This window comes from Camelus ferus, unplaced genomic scaffold (genome assembly GCF_009834535.1).
Source record: "Camelus ferus isolate YT-003-E unplaced genomic scaffold, BCGSAC_Cfer_1.0 contig377, whole genome shotgun sequence".
Lineage (NCBI taxonomy): Eukaryota > Metazoa > Chordata > Mammalia > Artiodactyla > Camelidae > Camelus > Camelus ferus.
Genome location: NW_022589048.1, coordinates 962,887 through 981,259, shown reverse-complemented (window position 1 = coordinate 981,259; position 18,373 = coordinate 962,887). Strand labels below are relative to the sequence as shown.

General features: G+C 38.3%; 1 long non-coding RNA gene across 1 annotated transcript; it reads left to right on the top strand.

Moving 5' to 3' along the window:
* Positions 1-11,709: 11,709 nt before the first annotated feature.
* Positions 11,710-17,346, top strand: LOC116662574. The gene is made up of 3 exons (XR_004318551.1): positions 11,710-12,783; positions 15,398-15,603; positions 17,278-17,346. It is a non-coding gene; the product is annotated as an uncharacterized LOC116662574 (long non-coding RNA).
* The last annotated feature ends 1,027 nt before the right edge of the window (positions 17,347-18,373 follow it).

The following is an 18,373-nucleotide window of genomic DNA, read 5'->3' as shown; positions in this document are numbered from 1 at the left end:
CATTGCCAGCGCACAAGCAGGCATCAGGGAAAGATCTGAGATAGCTGGGTCCTGGCCCTGCTTCTAGCCATGGTAGAGACCTGGAGGCAACTCAGAAGTGCAACTCCAACCTCTAGATCCCCAACCCAGCCTTGGACTAAGGCAGAGACCAGGAGCCAACTTGAAAACACAGCTGCAACATCTCAGGTCCTAGCCATGCCTTCTGCCATCACACATACCAGGGAGAAGATCACCTCCTGCAGGGCACCTGCTCCAGCCCCTGGGGACCCAGTCTCACCCTCTGATAGGACAGCAATTACCACTGAGCCCAGGAGAAGCCCCAGCTCACACCTGGCACTGGCTCTAGCCCCCACTCCAGCCCTACCGTCCACCAAGAAAGCAGCTGCCAGCATGCCCTGAGGGAAGATGTGACCCTTGCTCACTTCAGATCCTGCTTTCCCACCAAAGCCACTGAGCACACACAGACTGCATAGAGACACTCCCACACAAGAACATGATTTCAGGACCAGCGTAGGTAGCTGTTTTGCCTAACTTCATTGAGAGAAATAGAGAAAGTAAAACAAAATAAGAAGACAGAGGAAAATGTTTCAGATGAAAGAATAATATAATCCCCCAAGGTGGGGGGGGGGTAGGGGGATTTACTGAGATAAATAATTTGCCAGATAAAGAGCTAAAAGCAACAGTAATAAAAATGCTCACTGAATTCAGGAAAAGAATAAAGGAACACAGAACTCCAACAAAGAACTGGAAAATATAAAAAGAACTATCAAAGCTGAAGAATACAGTAACTGAAATGAAAAATGTGCTAGAAGGAATTAACAATATTTTGTGATGCAGAACACATAAGCAAACTAGAAGACAGAACACTGGATACCACCCAATCAAAGCAGCAAAAAGAAAAAAAAAAAGTGAAATCAAGTGAGGATAGTTTAAGGGACTTCTGACACATCAAGCCCAGTAACATTCATGTTACAGGGATTCCAGAAGGAGAAGAGAGAGAGAAAGAGGTAGAAAATGTATTTGATGAAATTACGGCTGAAGATTTCCCTAACCTGAAGCAGGAAACAGTTATCCAGGTCCAGGAAGAACAGAGTCCTAGGCAAGATGAATCCAAAGAGACCCACACCAAGACATATAATAATTAAAATGGGAAAAGTTAAATGTAAAAAGAGAATTTTAAAGGCAGCAGGAGACAAACAAAGAGTTACATATGAGGGAACCCACATGAGGCTATCAGCTGATTTTTCTGCAGACTTTGCAGGCTGAAAGGGAGCGGCAAGATATATTTAAAATGCAGAAAGGTACACCTACAACCTAGGATACTCTACCTAGAAAGGTTTCATTCAGATCTGAAGGAGAGATAGTTTCCCAGAGAAGCGAAACCTAAAAGAATTCATCACTACTAAACCAAACTTACAAGTAAAGTTAAAGGGTCTTTTTTAAAGTGAAAAAGACCCCAAGTAGCTAAAGCAATCTTGAGAAAATAGAACAAAGCTGCAGATGCCATGCTCCCTGGCCTAAGACTATGTTAAAACAATGCTACGGTAATCAAAACAACATGGTTACTATATAAAAACAGAGATCAACAGAATGCAATAGAGAGCCCAGAAATAAAGCCATGCGCTTACGATCAATTACATAAGACAAAGGAGGCAAGAATATACAATGGAGGAAAGAGTCTCTTCACTAAGTGGTTCTGGGAAAACTGGACAGCTACATGTAAAAATATGAAATCAAAACATTTTCCCACACCATATGCAAAAATAAACACAAAATGAATTAAAGACCTAAGTGTTAGACTGGAAACCATAAAACTCCTAGAAGAAAAACATAAAAGCAGAACAATTTTTGCTAAGTCATAGCAATATTTTTGATGTTTCTCCTCAGGCAAAGGAAACAAAAGCAAAAATAAACAAGTGGGACTTACTTAAATCTAAAAACTTTTGCACAGCAAAGGAAATCATCCATATAACAAAAAGACAACCTACTGAATGGGAGAAATTATTTGCAAATGTTATGACTGACAAGGGGTTAATATCCAAAATATATAAATAGCTCATATAATTCTGTATTATAAAATAAATAACCTGATTAAAAATTGGTAGAATACCTGAATAAACATTTTTCTAAAGAAAATACACAGATGACTAACAGGCATATGGAAAGATGCTCCACATTGTTAATCATCAGAGAAATGCAAATCAAAACCACAATGAGATACTACCTCACATCTGCAAGAAGACCACCATCAAAAAGTCTACAAATAACAAATGTTGGCAAGGATGTGGAGAAAAGGGTACACGGTTGGTGAGAACGTAAACTGATGCAGCCACTGTGGAAAACATTTTGAAGGTTTCTCAAAAAATTGAAAATAGAAATACCACATATCCAACAATTTCACTGCTGGGTACATAGCTAAATATAATGAAAACTCTAATTTGAAGAGATATGTTTACCACAATGTTCACAAGGGCATTATTTACAATAGCCAAGATATGAAAGCAATCTAAGTTCCATCAACAGATGAATGGATACAGAAATGGATAAACTGCATACACACACACACACACACACACACACACACACACAATGGAATATTACTCAGCCATCAAAAGAATGAGTATTTGCCATTTTAAACAACATGCATGGATCTGGAGGGTATTATGCTTAGTGAAATAAGTTAGACAGAAAAAGACAAATACTGTTATGTTTTCACTTATATGTGGAATGTAAAGTATAAAAGGAACAAAACAAAACAGAGACATACCTACAGAAACAGAGAACAAATTAGTGGTTACCAATGGGGAGAGGGCTGGGGAGATCACAGTTTCCCCACCACTACACCTAGCCCATATTCTTTGCAGCTATCTCTGCTGACAGCTCTATTCCAGGAAAAGGACCTCCATTTAAATTCTTTTAGGCAGTTGCAATGAGGTCAGTTTTTTTTCCTGAGTCTCTTGGGCCTTGATTCTTTTCAGCTCAAGATAATCCATATGCCCAAAGAGACAGTTTAGGGTGGCAACTTTTGCTCCCCTACAACTACAAACTCGATTTTGCAGCTGCTCTTACCATGACCATAGCCACAGAAAGAGTTCTCTGCTGCCCCTACTGATGCTTGTAATTAGGTGACTAATTAAATTAATCACAGAGTGCATCTGATTGCGGAACCTAGGTCGTGTGGACTTGCTCTAGTGCAGAGGGTTGGAAAAACAATATTTATAACACTTTTAAAGGTGGTCTTTGTCTCCCACTAAGATTTCTAATAGGAAGGGTGCTAGTTGACCAAAAGAATGGCAAATGTCCATGACAAACAAGAACAATAAAGAGGACCTTTATCTCTGCTTCTATTCCACATTTACCAGATGGATACGGTAAGATCAGGACAAGAAATGACAGCTAAATGGATTGGGAAGGAAGAAATAAAACCTTCCTTATATACAGAAGTTACGGTTGTATAAACAGAGAATCTAAGAAAATCTATAGACAATCATTTGAATTAATGAAGTTTAGAAGCTTTGCTGGAAACAAATTGGTATACAAAAAAATCAATAGTTTTTCTATACCCAGAAACAGTAAATCAATGATGGAATTTTAATATGCCATTTATACTAGAACCAAAACAATTAAATACAAAAGAATAAATCTAATAAATGTTTAAAAACTCTGAAATATAACATTATAGGACTTAACAGAAGATCTAGAAAAAGAGGAGATAGTTTCTATTCATGTTTAGGCAGAATCAATATTTCAAACATAATTCTCAAACAAATCTATATAATCAATGCAGTTTCATTTAAAATGTCTAATGTGAATAAAAAAAATCTAAACTCAAAATACAGAGTCTAATACTCAGCTGAAAGAGTAAAGGGCCAAGAGATGATTGTAAAACAAAATTAAATCACTTGGTGATTGTATCCAAAGAATTGTGCTTATTATGCACGTAATGATGTATCATTAAGAATAAAAATTGCTGTAGGCTTTTGATAACCTTTTTCAGATTAAAGAAATTCCATTCTATTCCTAGTTTGCTAGTTTTTAAGCATAAAAGAGTGTTGAATTTTATCAAAATGTTAGGAATCTACAGAGATGACTATAAGCTTTTTATTTTTCTCCTTTATTAACGTGGAGTTTAAATGATTAGTTGTATGTCATTAACCTCTCTTGCATTTCTTTGATGCATTCTGCTGTCTTTTAATTTTAAAAATAATTGATAGATATAGTTTACTAATTTTATTACAGGATTTTTTTTTTAGCCAGTTTGGGAAATGAGATTTGCCTATATTTTTCTTTCTAGTATGGAATTCACATAGACTTTGCGGGGAACTTCCTTCTTTTTCAGCTCTCTGGAATGGCACTTATCAATCAGCGAACTTTTGGTCTTTCAAAGACTGGTAGAACTCACCTATAAAACCTGGATCTGATTTATTACTATTGTTTTGTGAGTAGATTTCAAGCTACTGATTCTATTTCATTAGTGGCTTTAGATTTCTTTAATGTTAATGGTTTTAGATGGTTCCACATCTCCCTGACTTTAATTCCAAGGTGACTCTTGGCAGCTACTTTACTAATACCATTTTCACCCTTTCCAGCTCCTAAAACAATCCCACTGTACCCTCTGAAAGTCAGTCAGTAATTAGCAAAATCTCCAACTACTTCTCTGAACATTCCCTTCACATTCTTGTTCTAATACCTGCTTGGCCCCTACTCAACCCTCTCAGGTCCTCCCAATACCTTCTCCACAATCTCAGACCCTTAAATAACCCACTGCTCTCTCTGGAAGGCACAGTCAGTAATGAGTACTTCAGCTCTTCTTCCTGGCTGGCCCCTGGAATACTCCCTCTCTCAAATGATTTCTCTCACACTCCTTACACTGCTGTACCTAGACGGGATATAGGGGTACTTCTCAGTCCTTATTGCTGCTTCTAGAAAATGCCCCCTACCCCCAATATCACTAAAGTTTTAGAGATCACATATCCTCAATATATACTGCACACTTTGAGATGTCTAAAAATGAGTGAGGGTGCAGTCTTCTCCAGGTCCAGGTAATTAAAGTGTTCACTGTCTGCAGAGAATTGAAAAGCTATAATAAAACAAACAAAGAATGCCAGTATGTTTTTTATTACCACCATGCTCCTGCAATTCTAAATAATATTTACACCCTTGGGTACATCAATGCATACTACTCTTTCTTGTTGAAGGTATCTACCAACTCCTAGGCTGCTCCATTCATTTATTTGAAGGTTTTAGCTCTAGGCTCACTGTCAGTCTCTCCAACATGACCTCTTGTGTTAATTTTTCAAGATTATATCCTTCAAGTGGGTCATCTTTCCATACATTGACTTCTCAGTTTGACCTCTACTTCAGCGATCTTGTCTCCTGTCACTTTAGCCATCCAATTCCATGGATGGATGGCTCCACTAGTCCTTTTCATTTACTAGCAATGGTGACATGTCCATAATCTTAATTTCAAGCATCCCACTCTCGTAACTATGACCTATGTTTCCAACTCCTTATAACAATTGTGTCCAATCATACTACTTTTGAACTATCCTTCAGTTTGTCTTCCTTCTTCAACTTTAAATTTCTAGCCCCTCTCCCTGCAGTATGGGTTGTGCAGAGGAGATAATTCTTAAAGGACTAACCCTCAACCAACAGGGTGTAGGCTGTCCCAGCTTCCTTGTCCTTCAGTGGATCAGATCTGATATCCATTTTCCATAGATCTTCAGAGGGTCCCTTAGAGAGACTGGGCTCCAGTTTCCTAGACTGGAAAATGGCTTAAAAACATAATATTTTTTTAAATTTACTTACTTATTTTAACCTTCCTTGTTTCACTGTTCTTAATTCCTCACTTCTGCTTTCTAGGATTCCCTAACAACTAAACTACTTGCATGAAATTCTTGTCTCTGTCTCCGTCTTTAGGGAATCCAAATTAACCAACTATGAATGAACTGTCTTTACTTCTAGTGAAAGTCAACCCCTCCACTTGGGCACCAGGACACATTCCCCTTGTCTACTCAGGGACATCGCTGCAGTGATTCGCCCTTATTTCCTTCATCAGTCTCCCTCTTCTCTGCTAATAGATATTTCCATTTTTCTTTCTACCTAGTGTTTGATTTCTTCCTTCTCTTAGAGTCACACTCAGGGGAAGGGCTTTTGAAAAACATTTGTCTTGAATTCTCCCTCTCTTCTTTCTTAAATAGAATTTAATCATTTTAGTTGCCTCTCTTCCTCCATATTTAGCTCTACTTCCACATTCCCCCAAAACAACTGCTCTTGAGAAGGTCACTTGTGACTTTCTTGTTGCTAAATTCAGGAGTCAATTCTCAGTCTTCATTTTCTTGATAGACTCAGAGGGAGGCTATTTAATCTTCACCTGTTTTCCTTAAGTCCCCACATCAGCAGGGCTCTGGTGCTACTAGATTTCATCCTTCTGAGGCTGACCTTGGGCCATTCCTCCTGGTCTCAAGAATGAAGGGTCAACTACGTTTAGAGTGTGGGGAGAGGAAAGGGCTAAATAGAAATATTTCTTCTGACCTATATTCTCCCTGCTTCTTCTGGCCACCTATGGCTTTGACTTTGAGTCCTCTTCTTCCACCAACCTCTCAATTCTCTATGTTTCTACCAGTTTATGGTAACTTTATGGTGGAATTCAGGTTCCTTAGGGATTGTTTTTTTTTTTTTTACAAAAATTTGTTGTTCGTTATTATAATCTATGATTCTCTCTGGTTTCCATAGTTTCCTCAGGTTTAATCTTGAGGAAGGAGTCAGCAGCCCAAATTAATTTTCAATCTTAATGGGAACTTTGAACTAAAGAGTTAAGGTTAACTCAGAAGGCTTGGGTTGCTTAAATTCTGCACATTTATATCTGGTTTTTCCTGGACTTTGTCTATGTGCCTTTTCACGTTGCTGAGATGGATCTTGTCAATTGAAAAAAAATGCACAACCTAAAAGTTGAGAATTATGTTTCATTCAGTGGACATACCGAGGACTTAAGCCTGGGAGACAGCTCTCAGATCACTCTGAGAGACTGCTTTGAAGAGGTAGGGGAGGAGCCAGGATATATAGAAGTTTTTGCAAAAACCAGGTAGTGGGAATATCAAAAGATTACTGTTAATTGAAGAAAACCAGACATCTTAAGTTAATGAATATAGTGCTTTTCTGTATATGGGAAGATGCAAGAGTCTGGACTCAATGAAATCATTCCTTTGATATAACTATCTAAGGCCAGTATCCTGTTTTTCTCTATCCTGAATCCCCTCAGGGTACATAGCTGGAGGTAGCTGCAGTGGCTGATGGCTTGATGGCCTCAACATCCTTTGTTTACTGATATGACAGGAGACATTTTTCATACACAATCTGCATCATTTTACTGTAATTAACTGTAACCATGATTGTAACACCATTTCAGAGTCCTAAAAGTCCTTCAAGTGAATCAGACAACACGAAGATGATCTTGGGGGCCCTGAAGCAGAACAAGATATCTATAACAAGGGTATAAAAGGATTGGGATTTGGGAGAGTAGTATCAAAGATGTGAGGAGGATTCGTTTAGCAAGAGCTGTGCTGTGACATCCACTCACTCAAGTCTAGTGAGAAGACTTTACCAGGATTCCTAGGGGAACTTCATATGTATCTCCTAAAATGTGGCTGTCCTAGTGGATCAGTGCTTGTCTCCCTCTTGGGAGACATGATCTGGTTACCGGCCCTGGTGGTGGGAGTGATAGTGAAGGTTGTGCTGTGCAAAGCTTGACCTGTACGCTCCAAGTTTGTTGGAAGTAACAGTGCGTGTGTGCTTTCTGTGTACAATATGGGCCATGCCACTCAGCCACCCAGACAGACAGACAGACAGACACACACACACAGAGTGAGAGAGAGACAGAGAGACACATAGAGGGAGAGAGGCAGAGGCAGCATGGGGTTTTCTGAGTCCTGTCTGGGAGGGCTGCACATAGGAACAAGGAAACTTTAGCAAAGGAGAAAATTATATACAATTTCTAATAGACCAAACTGAGAAGCTTGCCTTAACTGGACTAAAGGGACTTCAGTAAGAGATCTCTGAAAAACCCCACCAAATACACAGTAAAATTTAAATCCATGACTGAGTCTGGGGAGTACAAAGTCAATTTAGCAAAATGCCCATCAAGCAAGGTTTTTTCTGCTTTACCTTTCCTCCCTTCCCATCTGTCCTGATGGAATGTGATCAGAAACCCTGATGGGTGAGATGAGGAGAGGTCTGAAGCATAAGGCAGGAAAAGAGAGGAGAATCATAGCCCTCTTCCCTGACCTGCTGCTGGATACAGGCCCAGGGAGGGTACATCAGAGAAGACTTAACTTCTGTTGATTTTCTGTTGACTTTCAGACTAGATATTTTCAATAACTGTATTGAAACTGAATTGTGATTAAACCATAGAACTTTTAGTTGCCTAAGATTGATCAAAAAAGTTTAGTACATGGAAGTTTTCATCCAGGGGCAGGTAAGAAACTTTTCTCACTAAATATGTTCCAGACAGTTGTTGAGAGAAAAAAACAAAAAATAAAAGTAACAACAACAAAAAAAAAACCCCACATTGTTTTACTCTGACACCCAGGAGTCTAGCCTATAGATGTTTGTTAAGACGATGGTTCAGGTTTTAACTTCCAATCTTTCCTCCCCTATGGGATGACAGAAACTCTTCAACAGGAATGACTCAGGCAAAAGACAGTGTGCGGTTTTTTTTGTTTTTTTTTTTTTTTTTGTGATACTGAGCAGTATTTTTGTTTGTGTTCTTTTGGTTTTTAATTGCTGATCCTTTGCCCCAATGAATACAGTAGCACTGAGGTCAGAAGGGATGGACTGATATGGGCCATTTGTATCATATCCTCTTCACCAGGGTCCTATTGTCTAATTGACATACCTGCCCTGCACTTACATTGGATGCCTCTGGCATGATCTGAGCATCAAGTTTGCAGAAAGGCCTTAGGCCCTGTCCCTGTCAGAGAAGAAACGGAGATGAGCAAGACTTTAGGGACTTGCTCTCAAACTCCTTATTTCTTCCTAGAAGTGTATGCTCTTGGGGAGTAAAGCAACCACCCTGAGCAGGACAGTTGGATGATAATGGTCTTCTGTCTTAACGAAGGGGGAAAGGATGCTAAGAGATGGATTTGACAATGTGGTACCACATGATGCATTACAACTACTGGATTTTTCAGAAGATTTACAGAATTAAGAAACATTCTGAAAGATAGGAACTGTGCTTCCCCCCCCTCCCCAAGGAGTGAGCTGTGAGCTTAGTTTAGCCCTTATCCCTTGGAAGAGGTGAACAGGACATGTCCTCCATTAGCAGAGTAAATTCCAAAAATCTGCCAAGGCGGTAGGAAACAGTTGGAAGAGAAAGACAGGCCATGGCAAGGAGGCTGTTACTATCATAAATTTCCTAGGTCCCTCACATGGAAAGAGTTGACCCTGATATTTTTTCTGGCAAGTAGAGACTATGAGGGTTTAAATATTTGAATACTCTTCTAAGTAGGGTGGGTTGAAGTGGAGCTAAAATCATTGGACTTTGCGCCCTCTAGTCAAATACTAATTCTCAAACTTGATTTGTCAGTGGCAGGTAGGGCCACACAAATAAAATGTTTTTAAGTTTAATTATATCAATAAAGCCACAAGCACCATGTGTACATATTCAGACTGATAGTTACTGTTCTTTTCCTATATTAACCATTTAAGTAAGATAATTATTTGCCATTCTGTGACATTTAATTACAATGCTATGACTAATCTACATAGTTTGAAGGCAAAAATTGCTTTATATGTCATTTAGGATTTGTATGAACATATTTAAACTGCAGAAAAGATTGCTTGGAAAATGCAGAGGTGGCTCCCAAGAGCTCTTGATTACCTTCTGTATCAAGATCATTTTTTAAAAATCAGGCTATATGATTGCAGCATAATTTCAAGGTGACCACCTGTCAAAGAGCTTCCGGGAAAAAAAAGGCAAAACTCCTCTCTGTCTTATTTGTGCATTTATTTTTATAAACATTTCTAATTTTCCAGAGGGTATGATGGGCTAAAATTTTAATGGGATTGTAATAGTTAGCAATGAGTAAATAACATGAATTCTTAGTTGATGTAAATTTTATGCCAGGTTTGAGTGATGAAGGCAAAAACTATCATTGAGACTGGAAACACATTTATTAGCAGATGTTCAGTTGTGCAGGACAAACCTACATGAATAACAAAGCTTGCCTTATTTGCACTGAGAGCTCTCAATTTCTTCTTTTCCCAGGAAGTGCATTGTACTCTGGACTTAGTTGAGTCATAATTAAGCTGTACTAAGAAAACATTCAAGTGACAATAATTTGCAAATGATCAAATTATTGTGGGCTTAGCTTAGGGCTTCACCAGCTGGAGTTCTTTCTCTGTTATAACCATATGTCTGTTAATAAATTTGATTCAAATGTAAAACAATTGCAGATATTTTAGAGACTGGGCAGAACAATTAAAAACAAATAACATTGTTCTTGTGACTTGGTCTTCAAACGAATGAACAAACCAAAATGATGATGCCAAATGCTACTTGGATAATGATTACAACATGAGAAAAAGCAGCAGTTAGCATGTTTTAAATCTAATTGCCTCAGATATCATGTGTCGACTCATCACACAGGATGGCTTAAAAGAATGGCACTTAAAACATAGTAGGTACTGTGCAGATTTCAAAGGAATCCCCTGTTATCTTCCTAAGTTTACTTCATAAATGTTTCAATGAACGTGAAGAGGGATGATCATTAGCAAAGCGGAATTACAGAGTAAATCACTTGGGGGCAAAATACTGTACTTGTCTTGTAAAAGAGTAACGGTCTTGGTAAAGGTGAAGATGAAAAAGGGAATTTCTGGAGCTGCTCTTTTAAAAGGAACTATTTTTTGAAGGAGAAAAGGCTTCATCATTCCAGGAATTTGTTAATTACCTCTTTTCTTTAAATCTGCTCTTTGAGTTCTTTGAGATAACACTATTTGCAATGTTCCACTCTCTCCTAGCATATATCCCCATTTAAATTGTCTGGGAGAGTTGGCTACAGCTCTGTACCATCTTTATAAATTCATGATCTTACTAAAAAGGATGTTACTGAAACTGCTGACCTCTCCCATCCCCATCTCACAACAACACTCTCCTGACAGCAGTATTAGCAAAATTGTAAATCTAGTACAGAACATATTAATATGGAAAGGTCAGTACATGTCAGAAATGGTAAAGTGTGGATAACTGATAGAAAATTACAAATTGGGAACTGCTTTGAGGAAGGTAAAATACACCTTGGCTGGTTCAATATATTTGAATTTCTGAAAATTTGATTAATGACATGAATCACTGCGAATCTTTTGGAAACTGATAAAATCACCTATTCCTCTTTGTGGGGCTGCTGCTTCTACCTCTTTATTCCTTCTTTGTCACAAACTGATTCGTTCCCTTCCTCAGATTTCTTTTATACAGTAAAATTCTCATTTTCTCTTTGTAGAAAAACAGTATGGTTTCTGGAAGGAGTAGTTATTGTTTACTTAATTACTGGAATTTTTTTGAGGGGTAAATAGATACATGAGGGAAGAAACAGTTTGTAAATACTGAAGAAAACTTAGTTCTATTTTTAAAAAAATAGCTGTATGTATAGGTGTATAAAACAATATAAAATTACTTGTCATCACAGGAGCAGCCTGTGGACATAGTAAGTACTTAATAATTGTTTTTGAACAAATTATTTCTGATTTTAGAAACTAAAGGCAAGGATGAATGGGTACTTCCCTGGGTGAGAAAAAATTAACAACTGTCTATTTCAAGAATAAATACTGCTGTTCTTATTTTGCATTTTTAATGATCTGAAAGAGGGACAGCCTAGTGAGAACTCCACAGTTTAGATGCTGATAATCTCCTCCAAGTAGTCAGCAGCTAGCCTCTGGGGACAAACCTCTGGGTTCTGCAAGGTAATTAGAACCTTACTGCTACATTGGGATCTTTGCATGTTCAGGTTAATTTTCTCATTTGTCCTTTCTTTAGAATAACTGTTTGAAATTTGATGATCCTGGCAGGACAACAGTTGTTTTATAACAGATTAAAAAAAAAAACAAAAAACTGAGGCTCTGAGAAGCAAAAGATTTGCCAAGTTCATTCACCTAGTAAGTGAAAGAGGTTGGACTGAAACAAAGGGCATTTGACTCCTGGTGCAAGGTTGCCTAACACAACAAAGGCATTAGAGGCCAAAAAATGTAGACGTTCACAAATGATTTTGATAAATCCTTAGATGTCAGACACATAACAGATGAGTAAAGGTCATCACGTGTTCTTAATACCCATCTTCTCCTTCTTCAGGCTAACGTCATGGAGGGCAGCCATGCAATCCCCTATAAAACCCTTTGCCATCACTGTCAGAAATGGAGTCCTGGACTCCGGGCCCATTGGCCTGTCCCAGTGAGCCCTTTCTCAAGTTCTTATCTTTTGGATACAGAAGCATATTACTAGGGAGTGTGAAGGGGAAGTTGACTTTAATCTTAATTGCCTGCATAACAGTATTTTTAAAAAGATCTCACTCTGTAAAATATAAAACCTTACCAACATCATAGACGTCAGGCATCCCAGAGCAGAGCAAAGGTTATTAGAAAAGAAAAGCCAAGCTTGCAGTTACTCTGTCTTCTCTTCCTCTGAATTTGCCATCAAAATACGGATGCACTTCCAAGCAGACCATAGCCAGATTACAGAAAGCAGTCTGTGCAACTACTCTATCCCTGCTTAATGTACACGCCAGGACAGGCCAGGTATTTATCAAAATGTTATTTCATTTTTTTTCTTCCTTGATTTTAGAATGTTCCTCTAAAATATTTGTTCAAATAACCTGTATGTCAAAACAGCTCAACGCAGACTGTGAATGTGATTCATATGACTTTTCGTATGACAGATGTTTTGTTAATCAACATTTTAATTTTGCAATGATTATGCCATGATCAAACCAGTTACCTGACCCTGTTAGGGAGTTATTCAATTCTAGGAAAATAACTATGAAGCCGAAATCATGGTTTCCAATATTGGAGCATCTCATGTTTTTGTTAGCCAGTAAAAGGTGAATACAACCTGGCTTCGTTAGATAGTACTTATATTCTGATGTTTATATACTGAAGTATTCTAAATCTAAAGTAATAGCATGTTATGTTTTCGGTTGCTTGTTTGTGCAATAATTTGTGATTTAATGTCATCAAAGAAATGATGTACAAAAACACATTTCATTTCTAACTGTTTGTGGAGGTGGCATGGTGGAGGGGTGGGGGCAGTGATACATGGTTCGGGGTTGGCTTTACATGCAGACAGCTGACGTGACTCAGAATGTTATGGTTTCCACTCCTGAACAGAGAGTTCATGACTAACATCTGTGCAGCAGAAACTGAAATTTCTAGGGCCTATGTTGGGTTTTAAACATTTTCTACGTTTCAGTGGTACAAGCTATTTTTCAGGCATATAATAACTTCTCATACATTTCCAAGTAGCTGAGAAAAGTGATCAAAATACAAAGTCCATAACATGTTAAATGTCTACCCACACATATATTCCAGTGCACATGTGCTTTGGAGCCAGAAAATTTGGATTTGAGCCCTGGCTAGTTCTGCTGCTTATTTCCCTTGTCATCTTGGGCAAGTTCTTTTAGGTCTCACATTCTTAGTTTCTTCATCTGTAAAATGTGAAAATAAAATCTGCCTGGATTAACTTCATATGCTAATTACCTAGCAAAATTTTTGACAATAAAAAAATCATTATTAATAGTATTATTTTTATTGACACTTAATATAATACATGTGCAAATACTCTGAAAACTTTAAAACACTGTGCAGTTATTGCTATAATTTTTATTTCAAATACTGTTCATATCAATATGTACAAGAATATACACAGAAATTTACTATATATATTTATATATAAAACATTTTAAACCTAAGTTTTACATTTTCAAGTGAAATTATTTTATTTATTTTTATAGGTGTATACAATAATTTATTGTTTAATAGAAGTGGAATTTCAAATCAGTAGGTCAAGAAGAGTTTATCAATAAGTGGTACTAAAACAAATAGCCAACTTTTTGGAGGAAAAAATTGATTGGATCCACTGCCCCACACCACATGTCCAAATACATTCCATGAGGATTACAGATTTAAATGTCTTTAAATATATTTCAAAAGAAAATTATAAAATCTGCCTATAACCTAGAATTTGAAGATCTATTTTTAGGCAAGATGGGAAATCCAGGTTGAAAAAAAAAAACAACTACTCTGGCTACATAAAAATGAAATGTTTTGTACAATAAAAAAAGAAATATTAACATAGCAAAATAGATACATAAAACACATTCGATGATGCACCTGAACACTCTCGGTAAAACTGTGTTACTAAATCGGTGCTTTAAAAGATCTTTATTAACCCCACAAAGGCCATCCACTGAAAACTACAGCAAGCATAATTGCCAGAGTAACTTTAGAACCATTCTGAATAAGGGAAGAATGCCTGGAATCAGTGCTATTTCAGAGAAAAAAAAAAAAACCACAAAAATAAATATTTGAAACAAACAAAGAAATTACAGAGCATGTCATTACACTGAAAACACAAAGGAATCAAAGATTAGAGTTTAGCATGGTGTCCAAATAAAGACCTAAAGACCTCTGAGTGAATGGAGGAAATGGGCTGTCTCACGGATTCCCGGGCTTGTAACCCGGCACAATCACTACAGAGGATCTAGAACCGTGGGACGGTTGGAAAATCTTTCATTGTGTGGGCTCTGGGGTGAGACCCCGTACCCTGCTGGTCCTTCCAGGGTCCAAACAAGCAAGTCGGCTCCCACCTCCACTGCTGCCGCAAAGTACGGGCCCTGCCACCTGCCTGGAGCCCCGCCTCCATACCTGGTTCTAGAAGGAAACAGGTCCTCAGGCCTCCTCCGGTCCCCAGCCCCTGAGCCTAGCCAGCCCGGGCCGTCCACACCCAAGCGGGAAGACCGTCTGAGGTGGTCCAGCTCGGCTGCTGGCGCTGGCGCCGGAGCCGCCCCTTTCACAAAGTCGGGCTGGAGGCCGCGGTGACGTCACCCCGTCGGGTTCCTTCCTGCGGCGCGCGCTCGGCCTACGTGGAGCAGGTCAGGCAGGGTCACGGTCCCCTGGAACAGAGGAGATTCTTTTCCCCGTGGATTCAGATCACAAAGGTCACAGTGGAAGGTTTGGAATAGGGGAGCACAGAACATGAAAAACACGGCGCAGACGCACTCTTACTGCTGTTCACAACCAGGCTGAAGGCGAGGGCACACGTCCAGGTGGACATGAGCGAAGGGCAAGGTCTCCCTAAAGAAGCCCTTGGAGGCCAGGGTCAAATTTGTCCTTTAACGCTCTTCTTACATCCCAGAATGCTCCCTTCATGCCGGCCTCACCAAGTACGGATTGAACTACAGGACGACCAACGAACGTGACTTGTCCCTAGAGGAATGGAGCCGCTGAATCGCAAGGATTAAAAAAGGCCTCGGCGCACCAGTGAAGCCCCGTCCTCTCCCTCCCTCGGCCTTGTGGCCGGGCTCGGGAATACCACCGGCAGGCTAAGCTCAAACGTTGCAGGTAAGGCATTTGCAGTTTCTCCCCACGTACGGGGCTTTAGGGTTGGCTCAGGCGACCCTAGCTAGGGGGCTGGATGCAGAAACCTATTTTTATTTATAAATATAAATATAAATATAAATAATATAAATATGTATATATACATATTTAATATCATTTAGCCTGTGTCTATAAAATTACTAGTCTAGGAATCTTGGTCTATGATCTTGGGCAAGGCATTTTTCTTTGCTGACCTGAACATTTTTTTTCCATTTTATCCATTAAATAAAGATTAAAACAATTTGTATCATACATTTGTGGGGAGAATTAAATGCAGCAAGAGTACTTAGAAATAGACCCTCAATAGACTCTCAGTAAATATTTGTTGAATATGGATCTGGTGTAAGTGAACTACAGCTAGGTTGACTTCTGAGACATCCCTTTCAGTTCTAATACTGTAGCACCCTCCACACGTTTTTCTACATGTAAAAAATAATATACATATCAGAAAGAATAAATGTCTTAGAGGTAAAGCATATACTTTTTATTATGGAAGACCCTAAAATCTTTAATTTTCCACTAACCTGTGGGCAACTGTGACTCTTTGGATTTTGTAACCTTGAACCTTCCCAAGATCCCCGACCATGGCAGTTTTTCAGTGCATATTGTTTGATGGATTCCTGCAAAATTTAAATGATGAGAATAACACTATCATGGAAAGGAGAAGATGATGGAATTCCCTGAGGGCACTCATAGCTCTTGGGCATGCATTTTCTTAGACAGATGTCTCCTTTGGGGACAGCATGCATGTGTACCCACATACAATACAGCAGGACAGCCTGCTTCCCACATCCTCTACTCTTTTCCAGGTCATACCCTCACCTAGTCTAATGAGGTGTATTTACATGGAGCACTGCTGAAATACTATATTCTCAGGACAGTAGGAAACAACACTTATTCCTATATGACCCAAATGGGGCATTCCTAAAAGATAATTGCTGCATGCCCAGCATTTCTGTCCATGAGAGGGTTAAGGAACCTGTCCTAGCCTATGTTCATATGGCTTTTCAAATTAAGTGCTCTCATTGGTTCAAAGGTACCAGTCAGGACACAGAGATACACTTGGATCTTTAAACGTTTCCTTTATTTAATTTTCCCTTAAATCTTAGCAACATTTACAGGTCTCTTCTCTTTTTTCCTCCCAAAACATATTTAACATATGTCTGTTTCATTTAGATCCTAAGTTAAAGGAGAACCATGTGCTCTAGCAATGATCTTTGTTGCCTCAGGGCTTATGGAATTTAATCATTTATTTGGATCCAGAGATAATTGCCTAGTCAATAAACTTTGATGTGGGAATGTAAATGATTGCATTTGAAGATTGCATTTGAAGAGTTTATAATTATGCCTAAATTTTAGGATTTCTGTGAATACTTTAAAATATATTCTGGAACAATTTTTTTTTTTTAACTTGCTACTTTACTCTCCTAATTAGCTTTCCATTGGAAAAATAGTGAATCCTGGATTACCTTGAAACAGATTTTGCTTCTTCTCTACTTAGAGGATGATCTTAAGACTAGAAATGGCAGGGCATGATTTAGATGGAACTGAAGCTCAAGAGATACACACATGGACAAGTTATGACCTAAGATGCTAAAAATAATTGGTAACGTAACAGCTGCCTATTATGTTAAACAGGTTTTCTGGGGATGGTGATCAGTGGAAAAATGTCATTCTAAGTGGAGACCTCCTGAGCGCAGGACAGAGCACAGGTAATGATAACATTTATATCAATAATTGGGTGAGTCTATATAAGGCATTTTTATCAAATTTGTGAATAATCATAATGATTACTATCAATATAACTGCCACTATGCATTGAGTAATTTTATTCTAGGCTCTTTGATTTTATTTTCACAACCAAATGTTAAGCTAACCATTAGATCCTCACCTGGCAGAGGCATGATTTAAGAAGTTAATTTGTCTTTGATCATTCATCTTAAATGTGATAGAGTCAGTACTTAAATCTATGACTGTCTGATTTAGCCCATAATGTAGCCACTACTTTATGGTGGCTCTCCTAGGACTTACTCAAAATTAAAAATAAAAAAGGTAATAATAATAAGTAATAGTTTGGAGTGCATGATGAACAACAACAAGAGTGAATTAAATTAAAATAAATATGAAGTCTGCACTTTAAAAAAGTGGATTAAAAAATCCAAATGCGAAGTTTATAAGATAAAGAGATTTGACTTTTGAAATTTCATGTGAAATTATGATGTGGCTTCCAAAAACTGACTTACATTAACAGTGTTTCTCCATGGGCCTGCTATTAGCATTTTGGGCAGGATAATTTTTCATCATGCAGAATGGTCTCTGGCAAGAGATTTAGCATCCGTGTCCCCACCCTCTAATGCCAGTAGTACACCCAGGCAATGAGAGAATGCCTCTTCACAAGAAACACCCTCTACACCTGCACTGCCTGGGTTGAGAATTGTTGAATTAGTAAATATATACAGGTTAGAAAAGAGGACATTAAGATAAACTGTGACTCGAACAAATCAGAAACTATTGAGGCTATTTTCAAAACCATCTTTACTGTCAAAACAATATCCAGAAGATAACTGAGTCAAAATTGTTGGATTCTGTAAACATCCCAGTGCTTATATAATACATTCTCCTCTTTGCCTAACTAGTTTCCATTGGATTTCAGTCACTTGCAGCTAACTAATGTGCTAACTAGTATGATAATTAATCCTAAATGATATGCTAGCGCAAAGTCTCTAAGACTTGC